The 18075-nt window shown below is 36.2% G+C and overlaps 1 long non-coding RNA gene across 1 annotated transcript in view; it reads left to right on the top strand.

Annotated features, from left to right (window-relative positions):
- Window positions 1–9482: 9482 nt before the first annotated feature.
- Window positions 9483–18075, top strand: part of LOC123385056 — a 93128-nt gene continuing 84535 nt past the window's right edge. The window contains exon 1 of the long non-coding RNA XR_006597056.1: window positions 9483–9813. This is a non-coding gene — a long non-coding RNA (uncharacterized LOC123385056). The remainder of the gene's footprint in view (window positions 9814–18075) is intronic.

Raw genomic sequence — 18075 nt, 5'->3', positions numbered from 1 at the left:
TGATTTTTTCCTCTTTCTCTCTCATTTCTTTCCCTACTGATAAACTTTTATTTCTGACCTTAAGGGTTTGATAAGGAAAAAAAAAGGGAAAATATCACTTATTTCATAGGGTTGTTGTGAGAAATGAAATAATACAACATATTTAACAGAATCTAAGATGCTAATGATCGTAAAACCATACTTATGTGATGTACCACAAAAAAGGGAAAACAAATGTTGCCCCTTAAAATGTGACACAATACTACTTTAAATCATTTAGACTGTTTATTTTATAATTTTTGAAATAATTTTTGTATCTACTTATATCTAGTTTTTTGACCCTTCTAATATATAAATAAGGAAGCTATAAGTGAGATAAATTTATTAATGTAGTTCTAAAACTCTTTCACATTCAGTCTAACATGTTGGAATCACTATCTGACTGTCATTAACGTCTGTGTGTTTCTACATACTTTCCTTTTTTTATGCCATGAACATCATTAGTGATAGGGCATTTCTTAAAAGAATGTTCCATTACTGTTTATGGAATTTTCTTCCAAGTGGCTGACTCCCTTCTTTCAAGTTTTGATGAAGGTGTCATTTTAATTTTATCAGAAGATATTAAGAAAAGTGTTTTAGACAAGCAGGTAATCAGGACTTTTCCTTCTTCCTCAAATAATCCTTAAATGGCTTACTGATTAAAATATTAAGGGGCGGAGGGCAGTAGTCCAGTCATGTCATGGAAACGACCAAATAAAGGTCTGCACAGACAATGATAACTGTGCCATAACTGGCTAATGGCTAATCATAAAAGTATACTGATTGTAAAATGCATCTGGATTTCAAGTGTTATGATGTGAGAATGTGGACACACTGAAATTGATAAAATATGATATGTGCACACGTGTATTTGTGTGTGTATATATCAACAGTGTCTGGCAAATATTAAACTCTCTATATGCATTAGCTATCATTATATGATTAATGATTGTTATAATAGGGGCATCTGGGTGGCTCAGTCTGTTAAGCATCCGACTTCAGCTCAGGTTGTGATCTCACAGTTCAGGGGTTCAAGCCCCACGCTGGGCTCTGTGCTGATAGCTCAGAGCCTATAGCCTATATTAGATTCTGTGTCTCCCTCTCTTTCTGCCTTTCACCTACTCGTGATATGTCTCTCTCTCCTTCAAAAATAATAAATAAACATAAAAAAAATTAAAAATGATTATTATAATAACTTGAATGATACCCTAAAAGAATGGTTTTGTGTGCTCTGGCTCTGGCATGTATTTAAAATTAACTTTTTCTGGGGCGTCTGGGTGGCTCAGTCGGTTAAGCGTCCGACTTCAGCTCAGGTCACGATCTCACGTTCCGTGAGTTCGAGCCCGGCGTCGGGCTCTGGGCTGATGGCTCGGAGCCTGGAGCCTGCCTCTGGTTCTGTGTCTCCCTCTCTCTCTGCCCCTTCCCCGTTCATGCTCTGTCTCTCTCTGTCTCAAAATAAATAAACGTTAAAAAAAATTAAAAAAAAATTAAAAAAATAAAATTAACTTTTTCTATTGCCAGAAATTTTGTAGGTATTTTGAAGACTCCTTTTTGTTTGGAGAAAATTGCATCCTTTGTCAGTCTACTCCACAAATATTCTTTCTTGTGTACTCATAGCACCCTCTCAGGTGGTTCTTTTGGGGAAGACAAAACTAAAAGACAACCTGCAAAATGGGAGAAGATATTTGCAAATGACATGTCTGACAAATGGTTAGTGTCCATGATCTATAACCAACTTATCAAACTCAACACCCCAAAAGCAAATAGCCCAGTTAAGAAATGGGCAGAAGACATAAATAGATATTTTCCAAGGAAGACACCCAGATGGCCAAAAGACACATGGAAAGATGCTCAGTATCACTCATAGTCAGGGAAATACAAGTCAAAACCATGATGAGTACCTCTCAATTCTGTCAAAATGTCTAAACATAACAACACAAGAAACAAGAGGTGTTGGTGAGGATGTGGAGAAAGGAGAACCCTCTCCCACTGTTGGTGGGAATGCAAACTGGTATAACCACTCTGGAGAACAGTATGGAGTTTCCTCAAGAAACTAAAAATAGAACTACCCTACAATCCAGCAATTGCACTGTTATGTATTTACCCAAAGGATACAAAAATACAGATTCAAAGGGGTACATGCACCCATATGTTTATAGTAGCATTATCAACAATAGCCAAAACAATGGAGACAGCCAAAATGTCCATTGACTGATGAGTGAAAAAGATGTTGTATATATACAAAATGGAGTATTACTCAGCCATCAAAAAGAATGAAATATTGTCATTTGCAATGATGTGGATGGAGCTAGAGTGCATTATGCTAAGCGAAATAAGTCAGTCAGAGAAAGACAAATACCATATGATTTCACTCATAGGTGGAAATTAAGAACCATAACAGATGAACACGTGGAAAGGGGGAAAAAAGAGAGAGGCAAACAAACCACAAGAGACTCTTAATGATAGAAAATAAACTGAGGGTTGATGAATGAAGATGGGTGAGAGATGGGCTAAATGGGTGATGGGTATTAAAAAGTGAACCGGGGTGCCTGGGTGGTTCAGTCAGTTAAATGTCTGACACTTGATTTCAGCTCAGTTCATGATCTCACAGTTCTTGGGTTCAAGCCCCGCATCGGCCTCTGCGCTGTTAGCACAGAGCATGATTGGGATTCTCTCTATCTCTCCCTCTCTCTCTGCCCCTCCCTTGTTCATGCTCTCTCTCTCTCTCTCTCTCTCAAAATAAATAAATAAACTTAAAAAAAAGAAGTGAGGAACAGGAATTGAGCTATTAAAAAAAAGGGGGGGACTTGTTGTAATAAGCACTGGGTGTTGTATGTAAGTGATGAATCACTGAATTACTCCTGAAATGAATATTGCACTGTATATTAGCTAACTAAAATTTAAATTAAGATGAATAAATAAATAAATAAATAAATAAATGATAACATATAAATAAAAAAAAGTAGAATTACATCTATAGTCATACCTCCATGATTCATCTTTCATTAAGACCTTGGTAAAGATATAATTGCCTAATTTCATTCTGATCCTACTTACACAGAGGCAGTCTCCCCTGGTTCATTCTTACCTTAGTGTTCCATGTTCTCCTCCACATTCATAGCTTCATGCATGCTACTCTTTCTGTGTAAAACATGTAGTCTTTGCTTAGGCTCCCTACACTCATCTACTCCTTCATGACTGAATGATTTCACCACATCCTCCAGAAGGTTCTCCTCTCTTTGCTTCTGAGCCTTTTTGTTTTGTTTTGTTTTGTTTTGTTTTGTTTTGTTTTGTTTTGTTTTGTTTTAAGTAGCCTTCACACCCAGCATGGAGCCCAAGGCAGGGCTTGAACTCACAACACTGACATCAAGACCTGAGCTGAGTTCAAGTGTTGGATGCTTAACCAACTGAGCCACGCACGTGCCCCCTCTGAGCTTTTCTTTATAATAGCGTTTAACACACTATTAATCACGCATAGAAAAATTATAATATTAATTATACCTATGAAAACTTGAAGTTGGTTAAAGAAGATTCTGAGTTTTCAGGTAGTTCGGCTATCACCTCTTAATAGAAGGCTAGTGCAGGTTATTATTTATTTTTCCAATTCCAGTACCAACCACACAACCTAGCAGGTAATAGGTATGTAATACATATTTACTGAGGAAATTTGAATGGATATAATTTTGTTAAGAATACAGAAATATTTATAGCTCATAATTTCCCAACATGTATAAAACTAAACAGAGATGTCTTCTCTATTATTTATTTGATCATGCCTATCTTAAAAATTATGCCCTGAAATTATGTATGTGCATATCATGTGCAGTTTCTATCTTTCTACAGTTTTGTTGAGAGCAACTTAAGATTCTTAACATCAGACCCGTAAAACAAAGTCTATTAAGTTCACTTATGTGAACTGAAATTTTCCAAGTAGAATGCAGAATTAAAGTCCATGTATGTAAACAATTCTCTATAGAATACCATATTTGTTGAGTAAAAGCTAATCTTGTTTGTTTCTATTTTTGTTTTTATTGAGAATCAGATTTCTTTTTTTTTTAATGTTTATTTAGTTTTTGAGGGGTGGGGGATGTCAGAGAGAGAGAGACAGACAGACAGACAGACAAAATCCGAAGCAGGCTCCAGGCTCTGAACTGTCAGCACAGAACCCAATGTGGGACTTAAATTCACGAACTGTGAGATCATGACCTGAGCTGATGTTGGATGCTTAATCAACTGAGCCACCTAGGTGCCCCAAGAATCAGATTTCTTAAGGAATTATTTGATGAAACATTTTGAGAGTTTGAAGACCTCTGAGAACTGTTTAAGCCACAGAAATCTTAACTGGGCAAGTCCCATCTTTACACTAAATTTACAAATTTAAATGTGTAAGTTTCTCTGATAGGGCAAGGACTCTCTTGTGCAAATATTATGACTTTTCTTCCATTGGCCTCAACTGTTTGAACTGGTTTCCTAGAATGTGCTTCCCTTATCTCTTCAGTTGGATACCCTACATGTCATTTGGTTCCTTATTAAATGTCACTTTACTCAGCAAGCCTTCTTCACCTGCAGATGGTATAGGCTCTCTATTATTCCTTCCATCGCCTTATATTTACTTTTCTTTTCTTTTTTAAAACCTGCCCTCACGGTTGTATCAAAATTGACATTCACTCATTCATTCACTCACTCCCTAACTTATCAATCCAATTATCTATTTGGTATCTCTCTCCTCTTCTAAAACCACAAATTCTATTAGGGCAGGAAACCATATAGATCTTATTCTTCACTGTATCCAGTGCTTAGATGAACACCTCCTATACTATAGGATCTCAATAAGATCTAGTAAATTAATGAATTAAAAGAATCAAGAATATTAGGAAGGGAATTTGCAGGTAATTGAACAAAATTGGAGGGACCCACATGATTTGCCTTGTATGGGCAAATGTGAATTCTTTCAGTTGTAAAAGACCTACTTCCATTTTTCTTTAAAAAACATGTTTTATAAACTTTTCATTTTTACTTTAAAAAGACACCCAGAAACTTCTTTGCCACATCAGCATGTCTCGAATAAGTGAGCAATTAAAAAGGGCAGTGTATTGCATAAGATTGTCTATAGTGCTCATCTAATTACTTAGGACCTTTCCACTGTTAAAATACATCCTGACCCTGCCAGGCTAGCCATGCTCCAAATTTAGAAGGAAGAATTCCTACTCCTAGGGGAATGGTAGTTATTTGCTTCTTTCATTCCATTGTGTGGCCAAACTTTTTTTTTTTTCTGTCTATACTTAAAAAAAATTTCTTTTAAACAGATATAAATGATTAGTCAAAGGGGAGTAATTTTCAGAAACAAAAATGGTGTAAATAATTTATAATTTTTAATTTTTTTCTCTCTTCCTCCTTTTACATTGGTGTAAAGATCCCTCATACCCTTAACTTGCAGCTTCTTCAGGTCAACTAGAGAGCTACATGCAGAAACAAACCAAACTCCCAGCAGTGTAATATTCTTAGGTTTGTTCTGAAAATGACTAATAACTCTGCCAGCCTCCCAGTTCCAAGCAGTCTTTTTTAAGGCATTGTTAATCTAGACAGAGTACAGAGCATCAGACAAAATAGACATAGACCTTTTATTCTTAAGGGATTTTAGTTTAAGTGGTATTGTTACATGGCTTCCTGCTGTGCCTTGGAAAAGTAACTTTTCCTTGTAGTTGGCTCAGGGTGATAGATTCCTGTTCTTCAGGCAACAGATACTTTGCAAACAAGTTGGTTTTCAAACTGGGGTCACCTCAGGTCATTCTTAGAAGCAGAAGTGGTGAGTGAGCTCAGCACCTGGTAGCTACCACTAATACCCATGTGGGAGATTTTGCTGCTGCAGCTGAGTCAACAGCTGGGATTCTAAAATCCTTAACTTGCACATAGGATTTAGCTTTCTCACCCACAAAATTATGGTCCTATATTTACCATCTGTGTGTCACTTTATATTTATGAAATTATAAAAAAAAGAATTTATTGGGGAAGTAAAGAAATAGTTTTGAAAATAATTTGAGACCATGAAGCTGTGCCTTAGAAATGCAGTTTTGATGAGACATAGCCCATTAGACATAACAATAGTTCATTAACAAAACTTTTGAAAGGAATCATTATTAATTAAAAAGAAGAAAACAAAAACTGTGAGCTATTGACAAGGCTATGCATCCCCTTTACCAATAATGGCAGAAGCTTTCTAAACTGCTACAGAATTCATCCAATACTTTATTCTCTTTAACTCTATCAATTTTAATATACAAAGGAAAAAAATGAAAACTCACCTTATGGCACCCTTGAATGTGTTGTTGTTGTTGTTGTTGTTGTTGCTTGGTATGCAAGGGCATTTGCTTTTTGGTAGAGTCTTTGAATTGAAGGAATGGCTGCCAAAATGCAGGTCACTTTGTCAGGTGTAGGACCTTTTATGAAACAGAGAAGCCTGATTTTACCAGGCTAATATGCATAGGTGAGATGCAAATCTACCACCAACGGTTCCCACTGGTGTCATTAGCCCGCCTGTCCGATAAACAAATAGCCTCTCTGAGAAAGTGCTTCTAGCCATTGTGCTGCCGCTTCTGAGTGGTTGCCTGCAAAGAAAGAAAGAGTGATCAAAGAGAAAGTGGTCCCCAAACAGGCTATCACTGTGGACCGAGGCATGGTGCTGGTCTGGGGAACAAAGGGCATAACTCCTATGTGCTCCTATAGAATAGTGTGTCAGTTTTCATACACACTCTCCTCTTGATAAGTAATCAGAGAGTGTTTTTCAGGTCTCTGCAGTATGGCTGTCTTAAATTCATTGCTGATATTATTGCCTAGGGAGAAGGGACCTGAGAGATGAACCGCTTACAGAGGAGAAACATTTTCACCTTTGCCATTTTCTAGTACTGTAGGCTCACATACGTATTTTTCTTATTGCAAATGGCTGAGTTCGACTGGGAGTGGAGAATTTTTTCTTTTTTAATTCGAGTTTGGCAAAATATCAATTCAAATACGCTGCTTAGTTTGGGGAATTAAAAAAAAATCAAGTAGAATTCTGCTTGAAATGTTTACTCTTTCTCCAGATTTTGGATATGACTTAACATTAACTTGTACAGAGATACATTTTCCTTCTTTCAAAATAGCTTTCGGTTATTAATCTGATGTTAAAGTTTATAATCTGAGGTGATTTGTTTTTTCTTATAAAAGATTTCCAGTGTCAGTAATTCCATAACTGTATGGTCCTAATTTAAAATAATTGTTCTGAAGTAAAAATAAGCAACTCTGTCAGCGTGGGACTTTAAAGGAAAGGGCATTCTTCCAAGCAAATTATAAACAAATTGACCCTCTTAAGATTTTTATTCTCATCTAAAAACCCGTTCTTTGCCAGTAAGCCTCATGATTTTTTTTGTGGCTAGGAAAGTACAGTTCTTAATGGTCCATTATCCTCAGCCTTTCTGATCCAGACAAGTAAAAGCAAGCCCATGCCTCAGGAAGGATGATTGATTTACTTATATGGCCATAATTGTTCTATTAGGAAGATTCAGTTCGTTAAAGCTTAGGGGAATGAGAAAGTTAGAGGTGAGGCTGGCTAGACTTACCTTGACATGGAGACAATCAAGTGAGGAGAAATCAATTGGCATCCACTTAATCGTCCATGATGTGTAAAAACTATTCCAAGAAATTAAGTTGCTATTTCCATTTTTTCTCTCAAAAATGAGAAATCAGTACTTCTAGTTCAATTAAAATGTACATTTCACTTATAAATAAAGATAGAATAATTTCTAGGTATATGAAGTTTCTTTAGAAATAGAATTTCATGCTAATATATATAATAAATATTGCTAGCATATATATATGTGTGTATATATATATATACATATATATATATAATAAATATTGCTAGTACAGACTCTTTGCATTTAAGGCTTAGGGTTACCAAAGGACAGAGGAGCATATTATAGAAACAAGTTGATATTGTAAGAATAAGGAAAATTATATGTATATATATATATACACACACACACATATATATGTGTGTGTATGTAAATATATATAATATAATTGTATATATTATACAGTGTATATATAGTATATATTATATAATAGTACATATGTTATTTTTAGACAACAGGATATATTACTGATAGATCCATGGCATTACAAGATTATAATAATTATAATACATTATTTTTTTTTTTACTTTTTGCAGTTTTTGTAGGAATTTGATTTTTCACAGAGACCTGAAAGTTAGCTACTTCCTTTTAACCCTATTACTCACGTGGAAACTGAATCTCAGAGTCATTTTATTGTGAGTACTGGAACTGGACTTCATTCTAGACCTTTCAGACTTTGAGCATATCTAGGTAATCCCATTCATTTTACATGTAATAAAATTAAAGTTTTTGGATTTCAGATGTGTTCAAGATCATGGCTTTAACTGACTTACATTAAAAATAAACTTCATTTAATTTTTAAATAATTCGTAACTACATTTTATTATAAAGGATTTAAACTGTATAGATGCCAAAACCAAAACAGGAACAAGATCAAAACACCTTTCTTTCCTATTCTATCTACAACTGTTGTCAGTTTGCTGTGAATCATTTCACACATACCTATATAGATGTCTCCATAAAAGAACGTGTATACACACATACACATACTCTCTCTCACACACACAGTGTATGATTTTTTTTCAATTCTTTTTTTTTAAATGTTTATTTATTTTTGAGAGAGAAAGAGACAGAGAGACAGAGAGAGACAGAGCATGAGTCGGGGAGGTGCAGAAAGAGCCAGAGACACAGAATCTGAAGCAGGCTCCAGGCTCTGAGCTGTGAGCACAGAGCCCGATGCAGGGCTCGAACTCATGAACTGCGAGATCATGAACTACGCCGAAGTCGCTTAACCGACTGAGCCACCCAGGTGCCTCCAGTGTATGATTTATCCATTTATAAATGAATGATAAAATTAATAATTGTCAATGTTTTTTCTGCATCCTGATTTTTTAAAAAATTAGTGTTCATTTATTTTTGAGAGAGAGAGAAAGAGAGAGGGAGGGAGAGAGCACGCATGCGTGCAAGCAGGGAAGGGGCAAAGAGAGAGGGAGACACAGAATCCAAAGCAGGCTCCAGGCTCTGAGCTGTCAGCACAGAGCCCAACATGGGGCTCAAACTCACAGACCGGGAGATGATGACCTGAGCCGAAGTTGAACGCTTAACAGACTGAGTCACCCAGGTGACCCTCTGCACCTGATTTTAAATTCCAATACAGGCAGAGAAACTCTTGTATTCAGAATAGATCTCCTATTCTTTTAAATTGCTACATAGTATTCTTAATATAGAAAACCATAGTTTACATAACCATTTACCTGTTTTGATGGGCATTTATATAGCGTTTAATTTATTTCTTTAAACAAGTGGTAGCTTGTAAAAATATTGGAATATTTTAAAGAATAAATTTCTGGAGGTGATAGTGGAAAATTGCCTTTCATCAAGGTTCTACACATTTTTACTCAATAAATTGTTAGAGGAGGTCCTCAAGAGGACGTGACCCCTAGTTGACCCCAGAGGTAGATCCGGGCATTCTGTGGCTCCTCACCCCCCTCCTCCCCGGCGCTTGGAATACACATTGCCTCCGTGGTTCCCCCAGCCAGAGCTATTTTCAAGTACATAGCCCTAAGAGAGTAAGGTGCTATTGGGACCGCCTGGACTTCATGCCTGAACCCAGTTGAGGCCTGATGGAAGCTTTTAAGATTCTGGCAGAGATCTACTCGTCTCGCAGCTACCCAAGATAAACCTGGTAAGGAAATTCGCTTGTTGTTTAAACTGCCACCAACCAACCTGGGGTGGCCTGCCTCTCTCCTCGGTCCCTCTTTGCCCTCCGTGTTCGTGGACAAGTTTCAGATTTCACCCAGGAAGCTCCCAAGTTTCGGAATCAACATACATCCGCTGACTTATATTGAAAAAATATACATATTCTTATTTGCGCAATGGAAAAATGGATATCTGTTTTAAAAATATTCAGTGTGGGGTGTCTGGGTGGCTCAATGAGTTAAGTGTCAGACTCTTGATCTCAGCTGAGGTCTGATCACAGGGTCGTGAGTTCAAGCCCTCCGTTGGGCTCTATGCTGCGCATGAAGCCTACTTAAAAAAAAATTAAGTGTGTCTGAGCAAATTTTCATTTGTTTAGTGGCTGCTTATATGCTTTTGTCTGAAATATCGTAAACTTAATCCATTTTTTCTAATGAGTAATTTATATTTTCCTTTTGGTTTTAGAAGTAATTTACATATTAAGGATATTAATCTATTGTGTATTATCTAAATTAAAAATAATTTTCTTCTGACATTGGACTTTTAACTTTTTAATAATTTCTTTTGTATTTTAGAAGTTTTACATTTTTATGTAATTCAACAGGTCAGTCTTTTTCTTTATGGCCTCTGAGTTTTGTTAGAATTTGTTACCTCCAAATAATTAAAAATTAGCTATCCATATCTTTCATAAATTTGTTAAGATACTAAATTTTTTGTTAAATGTAGTGTGAAGTATTTCACTTAAAAAAAAAACCTCTCAATGATTTCTAACCTATTTGGTTTTTTATCACTGTATTTCCTTAATTTTTTTCATTTGTTTTAAGTTTTTCTTTTATTTATTTTTTAATGTTTCAAATTTTTGTTTATAGTTCGTTAACTCACGGTGTAATAATAGTTTCAGCTGTGCAATATAGTAATTCAACACTTTCATACAACACCTGATGCTCATCACAGGTGTCCTCCTTAACCCATCCCCTGACCTCCTTCCCCTCTGGTAACCATCAGTTTATTCTCCATAGTTAAGAGTCTGTTTCTTGTTTTGCCTCTCTTTTTTTTCCCTTTGCTCATTTGTTTTGTTTCTTAAATACCACAAATGAGTGAAATCATATGGTATTTGTCTTTCTCTGCCTGGCTTGCTTTGCTTAGCATAATAATACTCTCTAGCTCCATCCATGTCCTTGCAAATGGCAAAATGTCATTCTTTTTTAAGGCTGAATATTATTCTAACCTATTTGTTAAACTCTATATTCCCTACTGATCTCACAAGTTAAAAAGTAAGTGCACCGACTTCTTACTTATGTATAACATGAATGTGTTTCTGGAATGTCTCTTCTGTTCTATTGCTCCACTTTACCTATCTCTGTTCTTAACACCTCATTTAACTCTGTATTTCTAGAAGCTTTTACTAGAACATGTAATCATACATTATTTCTTTTTTTCCCCTCAAAAAAGGTGGCTTTTCTTTTTTACAAATATCTTCCATTCATTAGAATTAGCTTTTCAAATTCCATTACAACTTTTTAGTTGGAATTTTGGGGGTGCCTGGGTAGCTCAGTTGGTTAAGGGTCTGACTTTGGTTCAGGTAATGATCTCATGGTTTGTGAGTTCGGCCCCACATCAGTCTCCTTACCGACAGTGCAGAGCCTGCTTGGGATTCTCTCTGCCTCTCTCTCAGAATAAACATATTTTTTCAAAAGTTGGAATCTTGGTTGAGATTTCCTGTCGCTTGTACGTGAATTTGGAAAGAATTATGTTCATGCTGTTGACTCTTTTCATCATTTAAGAGACTGAGAAAGAGTGTAAGTGTATCCTTCAGTACGTTTCATAGTTTTTAAAAAAAATTTTCAAGTTTTGTAAATTTCTTATTAGTTTTATTCTTAGAATTTTACATTTAAAATTTTTGCCTCTTGGGGCGCCTGGGTGGCTCAGTTGGTTAAGTGTCTAACTTTGGCTCAGGTCATGATCTCGCTGTTCGTGAGTTCGAGCCCCGCATCGGGCTCTGTGCTGACAGCTCAGAGCCTACAGCCTGCTTTGGATTCTGTGTCTCCCTTTCTCTCCACCCCTCCCATGCTCATGCTCTGTCTTTCTCTCTCTCTCTCTCTCTCTTAACAATAAACATTTAAAAAGGAAAAATTTTAAAGTTTGCCTTTTATTTAGATATAATCACATAAAACATTGCAAATTCAAGGTATACAACATGTTGATTTGATACATGAATATATTGCAATATTTTTTTATCTATTTTTTTCACTACTTGTTTTCTTTGCTTTTCAGTTTTTAAAGTTTCTATTGATATATCGTCAAGCTCAGAGATTCATTCTTCAACTATGTCCAGTATACTCATAAGCCCATCAAAGGTATCCTTCATTTCTGTTACATTGTTTTTCATCCCTAGCATTTCTTTTTGGTTCTTTTCAAATTAGGATTTCCATCTCTCTACTTGCATTGCCCATCTATTTTTGTGTGCCATCTACTATATCCGTTAGAGTCCTTAACACAAGAGTTGTTTTAAATTCCTGGTTTGATTGGGGCGCCTGGGTGACGCAGTCGGTTAAACGTCCGACTTCAGCCAGGTCACGATCTCGCGGTTCGTGAGTTCGAGCCCCGTGTCGGGCTCTGGGCTGACGGCTCAGAGCCTGGAGCCTGTTTCCGATTCTGTGTCTCCCTCTCTCTCTGCCCCTCGCCCGTTCATGCTCTGTCTCTCTCTGTCCCAAAAATAAATAAACGTTGAAAAAAGAAATTTAAATTCCTGGTTTGAGAAGTCCAACATCTCTGCCATGTCTGGTTCTGATGCTTGTTCAGGTTCTTCAAACTGACCTTTACCTTCTGGGATGCTTTGTCATTTTTTCTTGATACCTGGACCTGATGTACTGGCTAAAAGGAACTGGTGTAAATAGGCCTTTATTAATGTGGCAGTAAGGGATGTGGGGGAGGGGAAGTGTTCTAGCTTGTGTTCCAGAGTTAGGAATTCTTTCCCCAGGTCAGTTAGGCTCGGGTAATAAATAACTGAGCAGGTTAGGCTGTGGTTCACTAGTTTCACCTGAGGACAGGCCTGGTTAAGAAGAACCCGATGTTGTGGTATAATTCAAAATGGCTGTCCCCAGCCCCACCTTCCCTTGCTATAGGCCAAAGGGAATTTCCCTCTGTGATGTGCTATGGAAACCCAGTCATGCTCCTGGTGGCAAATCTCACAGTATTGTGGGGTCCCCTATGATTAAGTCCCATTGGAGTTTTAATGGTCAGAGATGTGCTGAGGTCTGGCAGTTGGTCAGTTACCGTTCAGGTTTTTCTATCCTGGTACTTCTTCCTGCACTTTGAGTCCCTGCTCCAAGAAGCTGCCATTTCCTGTAGGTGCCTGTCTCTCTAGTCCTGAGGGCAGCAGAGTGCCCTATGTGTACACCCCTTTCTAGGATCCTAGAAGACTTACTGACCTTTTAGCCTTCTCAACTTTTTACTTGCTGTTACAATGGAGTGATAACTTCCAAGCCAACAGTTTATTTTCTTTATATCTGGTTGTAATTATTTATAGAAAAAGCTACTGATTTTCACTTTTGAGTAGTTTATGACAATCTTGATAATTAGTAAATCTATTAGGGCCTGAGTTTATATTTTTATTGTCTAGGTATAAAATTATGTTATCTGCACAAATGATAATTTTCATTTTCTTTTAAGTATTCGCACTCATTATTTTTTATTGGTTATTATATTGATTAGAACTTCATTATTTTGTTTCTGAATTTACTAGAAAGTCTCTAGTAATATTTGCCCTCCTCATATTTTTAATGAAAAATAATCATTTGACTTTATGAATATTGAATTCGATAATTTCATTTTTATCTTCAAATGCGTGGATGGCAAAATTATATATAATAGTTATTTATACTTTTTAGATTTCTATCATAGTTATAGTTGTGTCTGCATAGATGCCTAATGACACTTTTTATCTTCTTTTTTTCTCATGATAAAAATTAAAAATGCTTATAATTTTATATGCAATTGTGATGAGAGCCAATTTGGCTTTATTAATGTATTTTGTTTTTTTACTTAGTTTGCTTGTTCTTCTGCTTTCTAGTTTAAGAATTTGTGCTTTAAGATTCATTTTTCCCCATTTTTGAGTTCCTTTTCTTGAATATCTGAATGTCTCAATTTTGGGGGTTGTTTGGATTGAATTCAAAGATCAAAATAATAGTCCTTGTGTGGTATTATGTTCCAAGATTCAATATTATTGATAAAAAGGTATCAATATAATTTCATTCTTTGTGAGAATCCTGTGTTACGGAAAAAGATAGCAAAGCCTCAATAAAGGCCAAGTTATAAAATACAAATGAGGGCAAACTAGATGGCTAATAGTTATATGAAGAGATGCTCAAACTTCTTTGCAATCACAGAAATTAAAATCAAAATGTGATACTACTTTTTACTCATCGGATTGAGAAACAATGATACACAGTTTTATAATTCCAAGTGCTAGAAGATATGTAGATAGAAAGGAATCTTGAATACTAATGTTGAAAGTGTCGGTGGGCTCAACTTCATTGTCAAGACATTTTATATCACTTGGTGAAGTATGCCTACCCGACATCCCAGAAACCCAGCTCCTAGGGGTATGTCCCAGAGAAATTCTACACAGGGTGTAAGGAGACGTTGATGGTGATTTGTAATAGCAAAGCGTTAGAGGCAATTTAACTATCGCTGGGAAAATGGATAAGTGTAATGTGGTTGTGTACTCCAACATATCCTGGGGCAGCTGGAAACTATGACTAGATGTACACGAAGAACTTGATAACTCTTAGAAACATAGTTATTTGTGGGAAAAAAAGCAAAAGTAACATAATAATCTTTTCAGCACAATACCACCTATATATTCTAAATATAACAATACACAAAATAAAATCTTTATGTCCCTATAAACATGGAAGTGTAAAGGACCAAGAATAACAAAGATGTTTTTGAAGAATGAAATTAAGAATAAAAGACTAGTCCTTTTAGATATCAGGACTTATTATAAACCTATAGTCATTAAAACAGATACCCCCATAAAGTGTAGAATAGGGGTGCCTGGGTGGCTCAGTCGGTTAAGCTTCCAACTTCAGCTCAGGTCATGATCTCACGGTTCATGGCTTCAAGCCCCACGTCAGACTCTGTGCTGACAGCTCAGAGCCTGGAGCCTGCTTCAGATTCTGTCTCCTTCTCTCTCTGCCCCCCCTCCCCCTGTCTCAAAAATAAATTTAAATAAAGGAATAGAATAGAACACAGGGCTTGGAAACAGAAACATGCATTTATTGAATTTTATTTATGACAGCAGTGATGTGATACATAGTGAAGAATGGAAGGACACTTAATCAGTGAAATTGTACAAATGCTTATCAATGTGGAAATATCAAAGTGTGGAATGGGAAATGTGTGTACAATGTGCCCACCAACAAAGGAGAAATAGAATATTCCTAAATAATTTTAACTGCTTCTACAATTATTTTCTAAATAACCAGACATTTAGGTTCTTTAGTGTTTTCTTTTTTTTTTATTTTTTTAAACATTTATTTATTTTTGAGACAGAGAGAGACAGAGCATGAATGGGGGAGGGGTAGAGAGAGAGGGAGACACAGAATCCGAAGCAGGCTCCAGGCTCTGAGCCATCAGCCCAGAGCCCGACACGGGGCTCGAACTCACGGATGGTGAGATCGTGACCTGAGCTGAAGTCGGATGCTTAACCGACTGAGCCACCCAGGCGCCCCAAGTGTTTTCTTTAAAAAAAAATGTTTTAATGTTTGTTTGTTTGTTTGTTTGTTTGTTTATTTTTCAAAAATGTTTTAACGTTTATTCATTTTTTGAGAAACAGAGAGAGACCGAGCATGAGCAGGGGAGGGGTGGAGAGAGAATGAGACACAGAATCCAAAGCAGGCTTCAGGCTCTGAACTGACAGCACAGAGCCCAACATGGGGCTCGAACTCACAAACTGTGAGATCATGACCTGAGCCAAAGTCGGACGTTTAACCGACTGAGCCACCCAGGTGCCCCGTTTATTTATTTGTTTTGAGAGAGAGAGAGAGAGAGAGACAGAGTGTGAACAAGGGAGGAGCAGAGAGATAGGGAGACAGAAGCAGCCTCCAGGCTCCGATGCAGGGCTCCAACTTACAAACCACAAGATCATGACCCAAGCTGAAGTCAGACAAATACCTGACTGAGCCACTCAGACACCCCATAGTTGTTAACTGTATTGTAACCTAAGAGTGTTTAAGATAAAGTCTTAAAATTTCCAAGTGATAAAGTATTTTTTTTCTAACTTCGAAAACTTTTCAGAATGATTACATAGTGAGCTAATAGAATCTGTAGTTTAAAAATATTTTGCAAATTATTGAGGATTTTACATGATCAGTTTTTTTTTTAAATTTTAGAGAGAGAGAGAGAGTGTGAGAGCATAAGCAGGGGAGAGGGGCAGAGGGAGAGAGAGAGAATCGTAAGGTTTCTCCATGCTCAGCATGGAGTGTGACACGGGGCTTGATCCCACCACCCTAGGACCATGACCTGACTCAAAATCAAGTCAGCAGCTCAACTGAATGAGCCACCCAGGCACCCCCCATATGATCAGTTTTTATGAAATGTTGAAAAGAAAACTTCTATCATAGTAGTATGTTGTATATGTATTATGTGTCAGAGTATCATTTATATTTTCTGTGTTTTGCTTATAGATTTGCTATTTAGTTTTAATTTTTTTGATTTTTTTTCTATTTCTGCTATTATGGGAAGTTTACATTTTTATTTTGGTATTCATTGAAGTTAACTTTATAAACATATAACATGGTTTTATTTAATGTTTATGTATATATTTTGAAGGGGGAGGAGCAGAGAGAGGGAGAAAGAGAGAATTTCAAACAGGCTCTGCACTGTCAGCACAAAGCTGAATGCAGGGCTTGAACTCACGAGCCAAGCCATGAGATCATGACCTGAGCTGAAATCAAGAGTCGGACACCTAACCAACTGAGCCACCCAGGTGCCCCAAGGACAGAATTTTCAATAGTAGTATATCTTGATAGTAAGTGATACATAATATGCTTAAACATGTTTTTTGTTGACTCATAGACTTTAGAGGTTCTCTTTTATTGACCACATACTAAGATGGATTAACAAAAATTGGGACATTTGTCAGTGCTCCTTCTACATCTCTTTATGGCCACTCCAGTTTTGTGGTAGTTTAGTTTGTTTAGTTTCATTACTACCGAATGAGTAAATATAAACCAGAACAACTGTTGATCTGTTTTTCTCTTGTCATGTGGTGTCCCCTCCTCAGTTCTTCTTTTCAGATAAAGTTATGGGAAAATAATTATTACAGATTTGATTTCTGCTCTTATTCCTTTGTAATTTTGTTAGAAGTTCTATTTCAATGTTCAGTTCCTCTGGACAAAGGTATAGCTCATGATCTTAAAATACCTTTATACTTCCTTTCTTTATTTCCACTCAATTCATTAGCTTCATTAGATGTATCACTTCTTCCAGACAGAATATGCAAAAGATAACAAAACTTGACTTTGACCAAGCAGTTTGTAGGGAAGGACACAGGTTTCTTGATGTTTTCCCCTTGGCCATTAACTTCCTTAGAGCTTCTACTCTATGTTCTCTTTTGATTTTTGTTCTGGTTAGACCCAGACAAATGTTTGTTTGTTTGTTTGTTTTTTTTGTTTGTTTGTTTTAACATTTCAATATTATTCTGAAAAAAATTAAACGTATTCAAAAGAAGAGAAAATTATATAGTATAACATCATATACTCATCATTTCTATAGTTACCAACCTCATGTCCATTTGGGTTCAAGTATACTCTCATCCTATTCCTATTCCTTTCTCCTGGATTATTTTGGAGAGAACACACTATATATCATATTATATCATTTATATGTAATTTCAATATATCTCTAAAAGATAACTCATTTAAAAATGTAACCTCTATTATTATATAAAACACTAACTAGAATCCCTTAATATGATGAAACATACAAAGATTTGTTTAAATTCTCATACTTATATCTAATTCTTTCTAAAAATTTTATTCTTTAAGTCAGGATCCAAATAAATTCCATGCATGGCAATTGGTGGTCATGTATCTTAAGTCTCATACTATAGCTATAGCTTCTACCTCCATGTCACTATTATTTTTCTTACAATTTTTGTTGAAGAAAACATAGTTTGTGTTACAGAGTTTCTCACAGTCTGAATTGTGCTGATTGCATCCTGTGGTATTTCTACATTTAAAAAATA

This window comes from Felis catus, chromosome B1 (assembly GCF_018350175.1).
Source record: "Felis catus isolate Fca126 chromosome B1, F.catus_Fca126_mat1.0, whole genome shotgun sequence".
NCBI classification, from domain to species: Eukaryota; Metazoa; Chordata; class Mammalia; order Carnivora; family Felidae; genus Felis; species Felis catus.
The sequence above is the reverse complement of the archived record's forward strand: the minus strand, read 5'-3'. Positions and strand labels throughout refer to the sequence as shown.